Genomic DNA, 14,958 nt, shown 5'->3' with positions numbered 1-14,958 from the left:
GAAATATAAGGACTTCGCAGGAGGTAACCCATGCTAGTACTACTCTCGCCCAAGCACCCTTAACTTGCGGAGTTCTGATAGAACCCGTTGCATTGGTGCTGGTATGATTGCTCATGTTTCATTCTGCGCTGCAAATACATACACTTTTTCTCCCTCCATCCCCCCTCCCGTCTTTTGTTTCCTTGTGCGTTCACACTGCACCTCTCGTTCTCGTTCTAATATCGATTAAAATGCCCCTACTTCTTGACTCACATTTGCGTATAAACCAGCGGACCCTAGTTCCAGACGCGTGTAACCTCGAACGTCCCGTTTGAAAAAAAATTGGTGCGACACGAGGACTTCCGAGGAGGTCACACATCCGAGTACTAATCTCGCCCAAGCACACTTCACTGCGGAGTTCTGATGGGATCCGGTGCATTAGTGCTGGTATGATCGCACCCTTTTAATTCCACGCTGCAAATACATAAACTCCTTCTCCTTTCTTCCCCTTCCCGTCATTTGTTTCCTTGTGCGTGCGCACTGCACCTCCCGTGCTCGTTCTAATATCAAGTAAAATGCTACGGTGCCGTGACTCACATTAGCGAATAGACCTGAGGACCATAATTCAAGTCGCGCGTAACGTCGAATGGCACATCTGAAAAAAAAAATGGGTGCAACACGAGAACTTCCCAGAAGGTAACCCATCCTTGTACTACTTTCGCCAAAGCACACTTAACTGCGGAGTTCTGATGGGATCCGGTGTATTTGTGCTGGTGTGATAGCACCTGTTTAATTTCGTGTTGAAAATACAAACACTCCTTCTCCTTCCCTCCCCCCTCCCATCATTTATTTCCTTGTGCGTTCACACTGCACCTCTTTTTCTCGTTCTAATATCGATTAATATGCCCCTGCTTCTTGACTCACATTTGCGTATAAACAAGTGGACCATAGTTCCAGTTGCGCGTAACGTCGAACGACCCGTCTGAAAAAAAATTTGTGCTACACGAGAACTTCCCAAGAGGTCACCCATCCGAGTACTACTCTCGCCCAAGCACACTTAACTACAGAGTTATGATGGGATCCGTTGCATTAGTGCTGGTATGCTAGCATCCATTTAATTTCGCGTTGCAAATACATAAACTCCTTCTCCTTTCTTACCCCTCCCGTCATTTGTTTCCTTGTGCATGCACACTGCACCTCCCGTGCTCGTTTTAATATCAAGTAAAATGCTACGACGCCGTGACTCACATTTGCGAATAAACCTGAGGACCAAAATTCAAGTCGCGCATAACGTCTAAAGAATCATCTGCAAAAAAATGGGTGCAACACGAGTACTTCCCAAGTGGTCACCCATCCGAGTACTACTCTCGCCCAAGCACACATAACTGCGGAGTTATGATGGGATCGGTTGCATTAGTGCTGGTATGATCGCACCTGTTTAATTTTGCGCTGCAAATACATAAACTCCTTCTCCTTTCTTCCCCCTCCCGTAATTTGTTTCCTTGTGCGTGCACTCTGCATCTTTCTTTCTCGTTCTAATATCAAGTAATATGCCCCGGCACCGTGACTCACCTCTGCAAATGAACCAGTGGTTTATAATTCCATTCGCGCGTAACGTCGAACAACCCATCCGAAAAAAAATAGGTGCACCACGAGGGCTTCCCAAGTGGTCACCCATTCGAGTACTACTCTCGCCCAAGCACACTTAATTGCGGAGTTCTGATGGGATCTGGAGCTTTAGTGCTGGTATGATCGCACCTATTTAATTTCGCACTACAAATACATACACTCCTTCTCCTTTCTTCCCCCTCCCGTCATTTGTTTCCTTGTGCGTTCACACTTCACCTCTCATTCTCGTTCTAATATCGATTAAAATGCCTCTGCTTATTGACTCACATTTGCGTATAAACCAGCGGACCCTAGTTCCAGACGCGCGTAACGTCGAACGACCCGTCTGAAAAAAATTGGTGCGACACGAGGACTTCCCAGGAAGTCACCCATCCGAGTAATAATCTCGCCCAAGCATACTTCACTACGGAGTTCTGATGGGATCCGGTGCATTAGTGCTGGTGTGATCGCACCTGTTTAATTGTTGCGATACGAGGACTTCCCAAGAGGTCACCCATCCGAGTACTACTCTCGCCCAAGTACATTTAACTGCAGAGTTCTGATGGGATCCAGTGCATTATTGCTGGTATGATGCCACTTGTTTAATTTTGCGCTTCAAATACATACGCTCCTTCTCTTTTCTTCCTCCTCCCGTCATTTGTTTCCTTGTGCGTGCGCACTCCACCTCCCGTACTCGTTCTAATATCAAGTAAAATGCCACGGCGCCGTGACTCACATTTGCAAATAAACCTGCGGACCATAAATCAAGTCGCGCGTAACGTCGAAAGAATCATCTGCGAAAAGATGGGTGCAACACGAGGAACTCCCAAGAAAATGGGTGAAATATAAGGACTTCGCAGGAGGTCACCCATCCGAGTACTTTTCTCGCCCAAGCACCCTTAACTGCGGCGGAGTTCTGATAGAATCCGTTGAATTAGTGCTGGTATGATCCCTCATGTTTCATTCTGCACTACAAATACATACACTCTTTCTCCTCCCATCCTCCCTCCCGTCATTTGTTTCCTTTTGCGTGCACTCTGCATCTCTCTTTCTCGTTCTAATATCAAGTAATATGCCCCGGCACCGTGACTCACCTTTGCAAATGAACCTGCGGTTTATAATTCCATTCGCGAGTAACGTCGAACAACCCATCCGAAAAAAAAATAGGTGCAACATGAGGGCTTCCCAGGTGGACACCCATCCGAGTACTACTCTCGCTCAAGCACACTTAACTGCGGAGTTCTGATGGGATCCGGAGCTTTAGTGCTGGTGTGATCGCACCTGTTTAATTTCGCGCTGCAAATACATACACTCCTTCTCCTTTCTTCCCCCTCCCGTCATTTGTTTCCTTGTGCATTCACACTTTACCTCTCACTCTCGTTCTAATTTCGATTAAAATGCCCCTGCTTCTCGACTCACATTTGCGTATAAACCAGCGGACCCGAGTTCCAGACGCGCGTAACGTCAAACGACCCATCTGAAAAAAAATTGGAGCGACATGAGGACTTCCCAAGAGGTCAACCATCCGAGTATTAATCACGCCAAGCACACTTAACTGCGGAGTTCTGATGGGATCCGGGGCTTTAGTGCTGGTATGATCGCACCTGTTTAGTTTCGCGCTGCAAATACATATACTCCTTCTCCTTTCTTCCCCCTCCCGTCATTTGTTTCCTTGTGCGTTCACACTTCACCTCTCATTCTCGTTCTAATATCGATTAAAATGCCCCTGCTTCTTGACTCACATTTGCGTATAAACCAGCGGACCCTAGTTCGAGACGAGCGTAACGTCGAAAGAATCATCTGCAAAAAGATGGGTGCAACACGAGGACCTCCCAAGAAATTGGGTGAAATATAAGGACTTCGCAGGAGGTCACCCATCTGAGTACTTTTCTCGCCCAAGCACCCTTAACTGCGGAGTTCTGATAGAATCCGTTGCATTAGTGCTGGTATGATCACTCATGTTTCATTCTGCACTGCAAATACATACACTCTTTCTCCTCCCATCCTCCCTCCCGTCATTTGTTTCCTTTTGCGTGCACTCTTCATCTCTCTTTCTCGTTCTAATATCAAGTAATATGCCTCGGCACCGTGACTCACCTTTGCAAATGAACCTGCGATTTATAATTCCATTCGCGCGTAACGTCGAACAACCCATCCGAAAAAAAAATAGGTGCATCACGAGGGCTTCCCAGGTGGACACCCATCCGAGTACTACTCTCGCCCAAGCACACTTAACTGCGGAGTTCTGATGGGATCCGGAGCTTTAGTGCTGGTATGATCGCACCTGTTTAATTTCGCGCTGCAAATACATACACTCCTTCTCCTTTCTTCCCCCTCCCGCATTTGTTTCCTTGTGCGTTCACACTTTACCACTCATTCTCGTTCTAATTTCGATTAAAATGCCCTTGCTTCTCGACTCACATTTCCGTATAAATCAGCGGACCCTAGTTCCAGACGCGCGTAACGTCGAACGACCCGTCTGAAAAAAAATTAGTGCGACACGAGGACTTCCCAGGAGGTCAACCATCCGAGTACTAATCTCGTCAAACACACTTAACTGCGGAGTTCTGATGTGATCCGGGGCTTTAGTGTTGGTATGATCGCACCTGTTTAGTTTCGCGCTGCAAATACATACACTCCTTCTCCTTTCTTCCCCCTCCCGTTATTTGTTTCCTTGTGCGTTCACACTTCACCTCTCATTCTCGTTCTAATATCGATTAAAATGCCCCTGCTTCTTGACTCACATTTGCGTATAAACCAGCGGACCCTAATTCCAGACGAGCGTAACGTCGAACAACCCGTCTGAAAAAAAATTGGTGCGACACGAGGACTTCACAAGAAAATGGGTGAAATATAAGGACTTCGCAGGAGGTAACACATGCTAGTACCACTCTCGCCCAAGCACCCTTACCTACGGAGTTCTGATAGAATCTGTTGCATTAGTGCTGGTATGATCGCACCTGTTTCATTTCGTGCTGAAAATACATACACTCCTTCTCCTTCCCTCCCACTACCATAATTTGTTTCCTTGTGCGTTCACACTGCACCTCTCCTTCTCGTTCTAATATTGATTAAAATGCCCCTTCTTTTTGACTCACATTTGCATATAAACCAGCGGACCCTAGTTCAAGTAGCGCGTAACGTCGAACGACCCGTCTGAAAAAAAATTGGTGCGACACGAGGACTTCCCAGGAGGTCACCCATCCGAGTACTACTCTCGCCCAAGAACAATTAACTGCGGAGTTCTGATGGGATCCGGTGCATTAGTGCTGGTACGATCGCACCTGTTTAATTTCGCGCTGCAAATACATACACTCCTTCTCTTTTCTTCCCCCTCCCGTCATTTGTTTCCTTGTGCGTGCGCACTGCACCTCCCGTACTCGTTCTAATATCAAGTAAAATGCCACGGCGCCGTGACTCACATTTGCCAATAAACCTGCGGACCATAAATCAAGTCGCGCGTAACATCGAAAGAATCATCTGCAAAAAGATCATTGCAACACGAGGACCTCCCAAAAAAATGGGTGAAATATAAGGACTTCGCAGGAGGTCACCCATCCGAGTACTTTTCTCGCCCAAGCACCCTTAACTGCGGAGTTCTGATAGAATCCGTTGCATTAGTGCTGGTATGATCCCTCATGTTTCATTCTGCACTGCAAATACATACACTCTTTCTCCTCCCATCCTCCCTCCCGTCATTTGTTTCCTTTTGCGTGCACTCTGCATCTCTCTTTCTCGTTCTAATATCAAGTAATATGCCCCGGCACCGTGACTCACCTTTGCAAATGAACCTGCGGTTTATAATTCCATTCGAGCATAACGTCGAACAACCCATCCGAAAAAAATTAGGTGCAACACGAGGGCTTCCCAGGTGGACACCCATCCGAGTACAACTCTCGCCCAAGCACACTTAACTGCGGAGTTCTGATGGGATCCGGAGCTTTAGTGCTGGTATGATCGCACCTGTTTAATTTCGCGCTGCAAATACATACACTCCTCCTTTCTTCCCCCTCCCGTCATTTGTTTCCTTGTGCGTTCACACTTTACCTCTCATTCTCGTTCTAATTTCGATTAAAATGCCCATACTTCTCGACTCACATTTGCGTATAAACCAGCGGACCCTAGTTCCAGACGCGCGTAACGTCGAACGACCCGTCTGAAAAAAAATTGGTGCGACACGAGGACTTCCCAGGAGGTCAACCATCCGAGTACTAATCCCGCCAAGCACACTTAACTGCGGAGTTCTGATGGGATCTAGGGCTTTAGTGCTGGTATGATCGCACCTGTTTAGTTTCGCGCTGCAAATACATACACTCCTTCTCCTTTCTTCCCCCTCCCGTCATTTGTTTCCCTGTGCGTTCACACTTCACCTCTCATTCTCGTTCTAATATCGGTTAAAATGCCCCTGCTTCTTGACTCACATTTGCGTATAAACCAGCGGACCCTAGTTCCAGACGAGCGTAACGTCGAACGACCCGTCTGAAAAAAAATTGGTGCGACACGAGGACTTCACAAGAAAATGGGTGAAATATAAGGACTTCGCAGGAGGTAACCCATGCTAGTACTACTCTCGCCCAAGCACCCTTACCTACGGAGTTCTGATAGAATCTGTTGTATTAGTGCTGGTATGATCGCACCTGTTTCATTTCGTGCTGAAAATACATACACTCCTTCTCCTTCCCTCCCCCTCCCATAATTTGTTTCCTTGTGCGTTCACACTGCACCTCTCCTTCTCGTTCTAATATCGATTAAAATGCCCCTTCTTTTTTACTCACATTTGCGTATAAACCAGCGGACCCTAGTTCAAGTCGCGCGTAACGTCGAACGACCCGTTTGAAAAAAAATTTAGGCGACACGAGGACTTCCAGGAGGTCACCCATTCGAGTACTACTCTCGCCCAAGCACACTTAACTGCGGAGTTCTGATGGGATCCGGGGCATTAGTGCTGGTATGATCGCACCTGTTTAATTTCGCGCTGTAAATACATACACTCCTTCTCTTTTCTTCCCCCTCCCGTCATTTGTTTCCTTGTGCGTGCGCACTGCACCTCCCGTACTCGTTCTAATATCAAGTAAAATGCCACGGCGCCGTGACTCACATTTGCGAATAAACCTGCGGACCATAAATCAAGTCGCGTGTATCGTCGAAAGAATCATCTGCAAAAAAATGGGTACAACACGAGGACTTCCTAAGAAAATGGGTGAAATATAAAAACTTCGCAGGAAGTCACCCATCCTAGTGCTACTCTCACCCAAGCACCCTTAACTTGCGGAGATCTGATAGAATCCGTTGCACTAGTGCTGGTATGATCCCTCATGTTTCATTCCGCACTGCAAATACATACACTCTTTCTCCTCCCATCCCCCCTCCCGTCATTTGTTTCCTTGTGCGTGCACTCTGCATCTCTCTTTCTCGTTCTAATATCAAGTAATATGCCCCGGCACCGTGACTCACCTTTGCAAATGAACCAGTGGTTTATAATTCCATTCGCGCGTAACGTCGAACAACCCATCCGAAAAAAAAATAGGTGCAACACGAGGGCTTCTCAGGTGGTGACCCATCCGAGTACTACTCTCGCCCAAGCACACTTAACTGCGGAGTTCTAAGGGGATCCGGACCTTTAGTGCTGGTATGATCGCACCTGTTTAATTTCGTGCTGCAAATACATACACTCCTTCTCATTTCTTCCCCCTCCCGTCATTTGTTTCCTTGCGCGTTCACACTTCACCTCTCATTCTCGTTCTAATATAGATTAAAATGCCCCTGCTTCCGGACTCACATTTGCGTATAAACCAGCGGACCCTAGTTCCAGACGCGAGTAACGTCGAACGACCCGTTTGAAAAAAAATTGGTGCGACACGAGGACGTCCCAGGAGGTCACCCATCCGAGTACTAATCTCGCCTAAGCAGACTTCACTGCGGAGTTCTGATGGGATCCGGTGCATTAGTGCTGGTATGATCGCACCTGTTTAATTTTGCGCTGCAAATACATAAACTCATTCTCCTTTCTTCCCCCTCCCGTCATTTGTTTCCTTGTGCGTGCGCACTGCACCTCCCGTTCTCGTTCTAATATCAAGTAAAATGCTACAGCGCCGTGACTCACATTTGCGAATAAACCTGAGGACCATAATTCAAGTCGCGCATAACGTCGAAAGAATCATCTGCAAAAAAATGGGTGCAACACGAGGACTGCACAAGAAAATGGGTGAAATATAAGGACTTCGTAAGAGGTAACCCATGCAAGTACTACTCTCGCCCAAACACCCTTACCTACGGAGTTCTGATAGAATCCGTTGCATTAGTGCTGGTATGATCCCACCTGTTTCATTTCGTGCTGAAAATACATACACTCCTTCTCCTTTCTTCCCCCTCCCGTCATTTGTTTCCTTGTGCGTGCGCACTGCACCTCTCGTTCTCGTTCAAATATCTAGTAAAATGCCACGGCACCGTGACTCACAATTGCGAATAAATTTGTGGACCATAATTAAAGTCGCGCGTAACGTCTAACGGCACATCTGAAAAAAAGAAAATGGGTGCAACACGAGAACTTCCCAGGAGGTAACCCATCATTGTACTACTTTCGCCAAAGCACACTTAACTGCGGAGTTCTGATGGGATCCGGTGCATTTGTTCTGGTGTGACCGCACCTGCTTAATTTCGTGCTGAAAATACATACACTCCTTCTTCCCTCTCCCCCTCCCATCATTTGTTTCCTTGTGCGTTCACACTGCACCTCTCCTTCTCGTTCTAATATCGATTAAAATTCCCCTTATTCTTGACTCACATTTGCGTATAAACCAGTGGACCATAGTTCAAGTCGCACGTAACGTCGAATGACCCGTCTGAACAAAAATTGTTGCGATACGAGGACTTCCCAAGAGGTCACCCATATGAGTACTACTCCCGCCCAAGCACACTTAACTGCAGAGTTCTGATGGGATCCAGTGCATAAGTGCTGGTATGAGGCCACTTGTTTAATTTTGCGCTTCAAATACATACACTCCTTCTCTTTACTTCCTCCTCTCGTCATTTGTTTCCTTGTGCGTGCGCACTGCACCTCCCGTACTCGTTCTAATATCAAGTAAAATGCCACGGCGCCGTGACTCACATTTGCAAATAAACCTGCGGACCATAAATCAAGTCGCGCGTAACGTCGAAAGAATCATCTGCAAAAAGATGGGTGCAACACGAGGACCTCCCAAAAAAATGGGTGAAATATAAGGACTTCGCAGGAGGTCACCCATCCGAGTACTTTACTCGCCCAAGCACCCTTAACTGCGGAGTTCTGATAGAATCCGTTGCATTAGTGCTGGTATGATCCCTCATTTTTCATTCTGCACTATAAATACATACACTCTTTCTCCTCCCATCCCCCCTCCCGTCATTTGTTTCCTTGTGCGTGCACTCTGCATCTCTCTTTCTCGTTCTAATATCAAGTAATATGCCCCGGCACCGTGACTCACCTTTGCAAATGAACCAGCGGTTTATAATTCCATTCGCGCGTAACGTCGAACAACCCATCCGAGAAAAAAAAGGTGCAACACGAGGGCTTCCCAAGTGGTCACCCATCCGAGTACTACTCTCGCCCAAGCACACCTAACTGCGGAGTTCTGATGGGATCCGGGGCTTTAGTGCTGGTATGATCGCACCTGTTTAATTCCACGCTGCAAATACATACACTCCTTCTCCTTTCTACCCCCTCCGTCATTTGTTTCCCTGTGCATGCGCATTGCACCTCCCGTTCTCGTTCTAATATCAAGTAAAATGCTACAGCGCGGTGACTCACATTTGCGAATAAACCTGAGGACCATAATTCAAGTCGTGCGTAACGTCGAAAGAATCATCTGCAAAAAAATGGGTGCAACACGAGGACTTCACAAGAAAATGGGTGAAATATAAGGACTTCGCAGGAGGTAACCCATGCTAGTACTACTCTCGCCCAAGCACCCTTACCTACGGAGTTCTGATAGAATCCATTGCATTAGTGTGGTATGATCGCACTTGTTTCATTTCGCGCTGAAAATACATACACTCCTTCTCATTCCCTCCCCCTCCCATCAATTGTTTCCTTGTGCGTTCACACTGCACCTCTCCTTCTTGTTCTAATATCGATTAAATTGCCCCTTCTTCTTGACTCACATTTGCGTATAAACCAGTGGACCCTAGTTCCAGTCGCGCATAACATCGTACGACCGGTCTAAAAAAAATATTAGTGCGACACGAGGACTTCCCAGGAGGTCACCCATCCGAGTACTACTTTCGCCCAAGCACACTTAACTGCGGAGTTCTGAGGGGATTCGGTGCATTAGTGATGGTATGATCGCACCTGTTTAATTTCGCGCTGCAAATAGATAAACTCCTTCTCCTTTCTTCCCCCTCCCGTCATTTGTTTCCTTGTGCGTGCGCACTGCACCTCTCGTTCTCGTTCAAATATCAAGTAAAATGCCACAGCGCCGTGACTCACATTTGCGAATAAATCTGCGGACCATAATTAAAGTCGCGCGTAACGTCGAACGGCATATCTGAAAAAAGGAAAATGGGTGCAACACGAGAACTTCCCAGGAGGTAACCCATCATTGTACTACTTTCGCCAAACCACACTTAACTGCAGAGTTCTGATGGGATCGAGTGCATTAGTGCTGGTATGATGCCACTTGTTTAATTTTGCGCTTCAAATACTTACACTCCTTCTCTTTTCTTCCTCCTCCCGTCATTTCTTTCCTTGTGCGTGCGCACTGCACCTCCCGTACTCGTTCTAATATCAAGTAAAATGCCTTGGCGCCGTGCCTCACATTTGCGAATAAACCTGCGGACCATAAATCGAGTCGCGCGTAATGTCGAAAGAATCATCTGCAAAAAGATGGGTGCAACACGAGGACCTCCCAAGAAAATGGGTGAAATATAAGGACTTCGCAGAAGGTCACCCATCCGAGTACTTTTCTCGCCCAAGCACCCTTAACTGCGGAGGTGTGATAGAATCCGTTGCATTAGTGCTGGTATGATCCCTCATGTTTCATTCTGCACTGCAAATACATACACTCTTTCTCCTCCCATCCCCCCTCCCGTCATTTGTTTCCTTGTTCGTGCACTCTGCATTTCTCTTTCTCGTTCTAATATCAAGTAATATGCCCCGGCACCGTGACTCATCTTTGCAAATGAACCAGCGGTTTATAATTCTATTCGCGCGTAACGTCGAACAACCCATCCGAAAAAAAATGGGTGCAACACAAGGGCTTCCCAAGTGGTCAACCATCCGAGTACTATGCTCGCCCAAGCACACTTAACTGCGGAGTTCTGATGGGATCCGGAGCTTTAGTGCTGGTATGATCGCACCTGTTTACTTTCGCGCTACAAATACATACACTCCTTCTCCTTTCTTCCCCCTCCTGTCATTTGTTTCCTTGTGCGTTCACACTTCACCTCTCATTCTCGTTCTAATATCGATTAAAATGACCCTGCTTCTTGACTCACATTTGCGTATAAACCAGCGGACCCTAGTTCCAGATGCGCGTAACGTCGAACGACCCGTCTGAAAAAAAATTTGTGCGACACGAGGACTTCCTAGGAGGTCACCCATCCGAGTATTAATCTCGCCCAAGCACACTTCACTGCGGAGTTCTGATGGGATCCAGTGCATTCGTGCTGGTATGATCGCACCTGTTTAATTTCGCGCTGCAAATACATAAACTCATTCCCCTTTCTTTCCCCCTCCCGTCATTTGTTTCCTTGTGCGTGCGCAATGCACCTCCCGTTCTCGTTCTAATATCAAGTAAAATGCTACAGTGCTGTGACTCACATTTGCGAATAAACCTGAGGACCATAATTCAAGTCACGCGTAACGTCGAAAGAATCATCTGCAAAAAAATGGGTGCAACACGAGGACCTCCCAAGAAAATGGGTGAAATATAAGGACTTCCCAGGAGGTAACCCATGCTAGTACTACTCTCGCCCAAGCACCCTTACCTACGGAGTTCTGAAAGAATCTGTTGCATTAGTGCTGGTATGATCGCACCTGTTTCATTTCGCGCTGCAAATACATAAACTCTTTTTCTTTTCTTCCCCCTCCCGTGATTTTTTTCCTTGTGCGTGCGCACTGCACCTCTCGTTCTCGTTCAAATATCAAGAAAAATGCCACGGCGCCGTGACTCACATTTGCGAATAAATCTGCGGACCATAATTAAAGTCGCGCGTAACATCGAACGGCACATCTGAAAAAAAAAATGGGTGCAACACGAGAACTTCCCAGGAGGTAACCCATCATTGTACTACTTTCGCCAAAGCACACTTAACTGCGGAATTCTGATGGGATCCGGTGCATTTGTGCTGGTGTGACCGCACCTGTTTAATTTCGTGCTGAAAATACATACACTCCTTCTTCCCTCCCGCCCTCCCATCATTTGTTTCCTTTTGCGTTCACATTGCACATCTCCTTCTCGTTCTAATATCGATTAAAATGCCCCTGATTCTTGACTCACATTTGCGTATAAACCAGCGGACCATAGTTCCAGTCGCGCGTAATGTCGAACGACCTATCTGAAAAAAAATTGTTGCGATACGAGGACTTCTCAAGAGGTCACCCATCCGAGTACTACTCTCGCCAAAGCACACTTAACTGCAGAGTTCTGATGGGATCGAGTGTATTAGTGCTGGTATGATGCCACTTGTTTAATTTTGCGCTTCAAATACATACACTCCTTCTCTTTTCTTCCTCCTCCCGTCATTTGTTTCCTTGTGCGTGTGCACTGCACCTCCCGTACTCGTTCTAATATCAAGTAAAATGCCACGGCGCCGTGAATCACATTTGCGAATAAACCTGCGGATCATAAATCAAGTCGCGCGGAACGTCGAAAGAATCATCTGCAAAAAGATGGGTGCAACACGAGGACCTCCAAAGAAAATGGGTTAAATATAAGGACTTCGCAAGAGGTCACCCATCCGAGTACTTTTCTCGCCCAAGCACCCTTAACTGCGGAGTTCTGATAGAATCCGTTGCATTAGTGCTGGTATGATCCCTCATGTTTCATTCTGCACTGCAAATACATACACTCTTTCTCCTCCCTTCCCCCCTCCCGTCATTTGTTTCCTTGTGCGTGCACTCTGCATCTCTCTTTCTCGTTCTAATATCAACTAATATGCCCCGGCACCGTGACTCACCTTTGGAAATGAACCAGCGGTTTATAAATCCAGACGCGCGTAATGTCGAACGACCCGTCTGAAAAAAAATTGGTGCGACACGAGGATTTCCCAGGAGGTTACCCAACCGAGTACTACTCTCGCCCAAGCACACTAAACTGCAGAGTTCTGATGGGATCCGGTGCATTAATGCTGGTATGATGCCACTTGTTTAATTTTGCGCTTCAAATACATACACTCATTCTCTTTTCTTCCTCCTCCCGTCATTTGTTTCCTTGTGCGTGCGAACTGCACCTCCCGTACTCGTTCTAATATCAAGTAAAATGCCACGGCGTCGTGAATCACATTTGCGAATAAACTTGCGGACCATAAATCAAGTCGCGCGTAACGTCGAAAGAATCATCTGCAAAAAGATGGGTGCAACAAGAGGACCTCCTAAGAAAATGGGTGAAATATAAGGACTTCGCAGGAGGTCACCCATCCGAGTACTTTTCCCGCCCAAGCACCCTTAACTGCGGAGTTTTGATAGAATCCGTTGCATTAGTGCTGGTATGATCCCTCATGTTTCATTCTGCACTGCAAATACATACACTCTTTCTCCTCCCAACCCCCCTCCCGTCATTTGTTTCCTTGTGCGTGCACTCTGCATCTCTCTTTCTCGTTCTAATATCAAGTAATATGCCCCGGCACCGTGACTCACCTTTGCAAATGAACCAGCGGTTTATAATTCCATTTGCGCGTAACGTCGAACAACCCATCCGAGAAAAAAAAAGGTGCAACACGAGGGCTTCCTAAGTTGTCACCCATCCGAGTACTACTCTCGCCCAAGCACACCTAACTGCGGAGTTCTGATGGGATCCGGGGCTTTAGTGCTGATATGATCGCACCTGTTTAATTCCGCGGTGCAAATACATACACTCCTTCTCCTTTCTTCCCCCTCCGTCATTTGTTTCCTTGTGCGTTCACACTTCATCTCTCCTTCTCGTTCTAATATCGATTAAAATGCCCCTGCTTCTTGACTCACATTTGCTTATAAACCAGCGGACCCTAGTTCTAATCGCGCGTAACGTCCAACGACCCGTCTGAAAAAAAAAATTAGTGCGACACGAAGACTTCCCAGGAGGTCACCCATCCGAGTACTACTCTCGCCCAAGCACACTTTTCTGCGGAGTTCTGATGGGATCCGGTGCATTAGTGCTGGTATGATAGCACCTGTTTAATTTCGCGCTGCAAATACATAAACTTATTCCCCTTTCTTCCCCCTCCCGTCATTTGTTTCCTTGTGCGTGCGCACTGCACCTCCCATTCTCGTTCTAATATCAAGTAAAATGCTACAGCGCCGTGACTCACATTTGCGAATAAACCTGAGGACCATAATTCAAGTCGCGCGTAACGTCGAAAAAATCATCTGCAAAAAAATTGGTGCAACACGAGGACTTCATAAGAAAATGGGTGAAATATAAGGACTTCCCAGGAGGTAACCCATGCTAGTACTACTCTCGCCGAAGCACCCTTACCTACGGAGTTCTGATAGAATCCATTGCATTAGTGTGGTATGATCGCACCTGTTTCATTTCGTGCTGAAAATACATACACTCCTTCTCCTTCCCTCCCCCTTTCATCAATTGTTTCCTTGTGCGTTCACACTGCACCTCTCCTTCTCTGCAAAAAGATGGGTGCAACACGAGGATCTCCCAAGAAAATGGGTGAAATATAAGGACTTCGCAGGAGGTCACCAATCCGAGTACTTTTCTCGCCCAAGCACCCTTAACTGCGGAGTTCTGATAGAATCCGTTGCATTAGTGCTGGTATGATCCCTCATGTTTCATTCCGCACTGCAAATACATACATTCTTTCTCATTCCATCCCCCCTCCCGTTATTTGTTTTCTTGTGCGTGCACTCTGCATCTCTCTTTCTCGTTCTAATATCAAGTAATATGCCCCGGCACCGTGACTCACCTTTGCAAATGAACCAGCGGTTTATAATTCCATTCGCGGGTAACGTCTAACAACCCATCCGAAAAAAAAATAGGTGCAACACGAGGGCTTCCCAGGTGGTCACCCATCCGAGTACTACCCTCGCCCAAGCACACTTAACTGCAGACTTCTGATGGGATCCGGAGCTTTAGTGCTGGTATGATCGCACCTGTTTAATTTTTCACTGTAAATACATACACTCCTTCTCCTTTCTTCCCCCTCCCATCATTTGTGGCGTTCAAACTTCACCTCTCATTCTCG

At 46.8% G+C, this 14,958-nt stretch overlaps 4 non-coding genes and 25 pseudogenes across 4 annotated transcripts; all 29 read right to left on the bottom strand.

Annotated features, from left to right (window-relative positions):
- Positions 1-321: 321 nt before the first annotated feature.
- Positions 322-440, bottom strand: LOC148240611 (5S ribosomal RNA; annotated as a pseudogene).
- A 207-nt stretch (positions 441-647) lies between these two features.
- On the bottom strand, positions 648-766 carry LOC148240610 (5S ribosomal RNA; annotated as a pseudogene).
- A 206-nt stretch (positions 767-972) lies between these two features.
- LOC148240609 (5S ribosomal RNA) lies at positions 973-1,091 on the bottom strand (annotated as a pseudogene).
- A 205-nt stretch (positions 1,092-1,296) lies between these two features.
- Positions 1,297-1,415, bottom strand: LOC148240608 (5S ribosomal RNA; annotated as a pseudogene).
- A 205-nt stretch (positions 1,416-1,620) lies between these two features.
- LOC148240607 (5S ribosomal RNA) lies at positions 1,621-1,739 on the bottom strand (annotated as a pseudogene).
- A 204-nt stretch (positions 1,740-1,943) lies between these two features.
- Positions 1,944-2,062, bottom strand: LOC148240606 (5S ribosomal RNA; annotated as a pseudogene).
- Positions 2,063-2,068: 6 nt separating this feature from the next.
- Positions 2,069-2,186, bottom strand: LOC148240605 (5S ribosomal RNA; annotated as a pseudogene).
- Positions 2,187-2,751: 565 nt separating this feature from the next.
- On the bottom strand, positions 2,752-2,870 carry LOC148240604 (5S ribosomal RNA; annotated as a pseudogene).
- Positions 2,871-3,075: 205 nt separating this feature from the next.
- LOC148240603 (5S ribosomal RNA) lies at positions 3,076-3,193 on the bottom strand (annotated as a pseudogene).
- A 561-nt stretch (positions 3,194-3,754) lies between these two features.
- On the bottom strand, positions 3,755-3,873 carry LOC148240602 (5S ribosomal RNA). Its single transcript, XR_015815070.1, has one exon. It is a non-coding gene; the product is annotated as a 5S ribosomal RNA (ribosomal RNA).
- Positions 3,874-4,077: 204 nt separating this feature from the next.
- Positions 4,078-4,195, bottom strand: LOC148240601 (5S ribosomal RNA; annotated as a pseudogene).
- Positions 4,196-4,754: 559 nt separating this feature from the next.
- LOC148240600 (5S ribosomal RNA) lies at positions 4,755-4,873 on the bottom strand (annotated as a pseudogene).
- Positions 4,874-5,433: 560 nt separating this feature from the next.
- LOC148240599 (5S ribosomal RNA) lies at positions 5,434-5,552 on the bottom strand. The gene has a single exon (XR_015814439.1). It is a non-coding gene; the product is annotated as a 5S ribosomal RNA (ribosomal RNA).
- Positions 5,553-5,754: 202 nt separating this feature from the next.
- Positions 5,755-5,872, bottom strand: LOC148240598 (5S ribosomal RNA; annotated as a pseudogene).
- A 559-nt stretch (positions 5,873-6,431) lies between these two features.
- LOC148240597 (5S ribosomal RNA) lies at positions 6,432-6,549 on the bottom strand (annotated as a pseudogene).
- Positions 6,550-7,111: 562 nt separating this feature from the next.
- LOC148240596 (5S ribosomal RNA) lies at positions 7,112-7,230 on the bottom strand (annotated as a pseudogene).
- Positions 7,231-7,435: 205 nt separating this feature from the next.
- LOC148240595 (5S ribosomal RNA) lies at positions 7,436-7,554 on the bottom strand (annotated as a pseudogene).
- A 563-nt stretch (positions 7,555-8,117) lies between these two features.
- LOC148240594 (5S ribosomal RNA) lies at positions 8,118-8,236 on the bottom strand (annotated as a pseudogene).
- Positions 8,237-8,440: 204 nt separating this feature from the next.
- On the bottom strand, positions 8,441-8,558 carry LOC148240593 (5S ribosomal RNA; annotated as a pseudogene).
- A 561-nt stretch (positions 8,559-9,119) lies between these two features.
- LOC148240592 (5S ribosomal RNA) lies at positions 9,120-9,238 on the bottom strand. The gene has a single exon (XR_015814754.1). It is a non-coding gene; the product is annotated as a 5S ribosomal RNA (ribosomal RNA).
- A 558-nt stretch (positions 9,239-9,796) lies between these two features.
- Positions 9,797-9,915, bottom strand: LOC148240591 (5S ribosomal RNA; annotated as a pseudogene).
- An 888-nt stretch (positions 9,916-10,803) lies between these two features.
- Positions 10,804-10,922, bottom strand: LOC148240590 (5S ribosomal RNA; annotated as a pseudogene).
- A 205-nt stretch (positions 10,923-11,127) lies between these two features.
- LOC148240589 (5S ribosomal RNA) lies at positions 11,128-11,246 on the bottom strand (annotated as a pseudogene).
- Positions 11,247-11,808: 562 nt separating this feature from the next.
- LOC148240588 (5S ribosomal RNA) lies at positions 11,809-11,927 on the bottom strand (annotated as a pseudogene).
- Positions 11,928-12,131: 204 nt separating this feature from the next.
- Positions 12,132-12,249, bottom strand: LOC148240587 (5S ribosomal RNA; annotated as a pseudogene).
- Positions 12,250-12,810: 561 nt separating this feature from the next.
- Positions 12,811-12,929, bottom strand: LOC148240586 (5S ribosomal RNA; annotated as a pseudogene).
- Positions 12,930-13,490: 561 nt separating this feature from the next.
- LOC148240585 (5S ribosomal RNA) lies at positions 13,491-13,609 on the bottom strand (annotated as a pseudogene).
- Positions 13,610-13,815: 206 nt separating this feature from the next.
- Positions 13,816-13,934, bottom strand: LOC148240584 (5S ribosomal RNA; annotated as a pseudogene).
- An 815-nt stretch (positions 13,935-14,749) lies between these two features.
- On the bottom strand, positions 14,750-14,868 carry LOC148240583 (5S ribosomal RNA). The gene has a single exon (XR_015815017.1). It is a non-coding gene; the product is annotated as a 5S ribosomal RNA (ribosomal RNA).
- Between the last annotated feature and the right edge of the window lie 90 nt (positions 14,869-14,958).

Source organism: Carica papaya, chromosome 8 (assembly GCF_054855325.1).
Source record: "Carica papaya isolate Zhongbai chromosome 8, ASM5485532v1, whole genome shotgun sequence".
NCBI classification, from domain to species: Eukaryota; Viridiplantae; Streptophyta; class Magnoliopsida; order Brassicales; family Caricaceae; genus Carica; species Carica papaya.
Note: the sequence above shows the minus strand (reverse complement) of the source record. Positions and strands in the feature narration are given on the sequence as shown.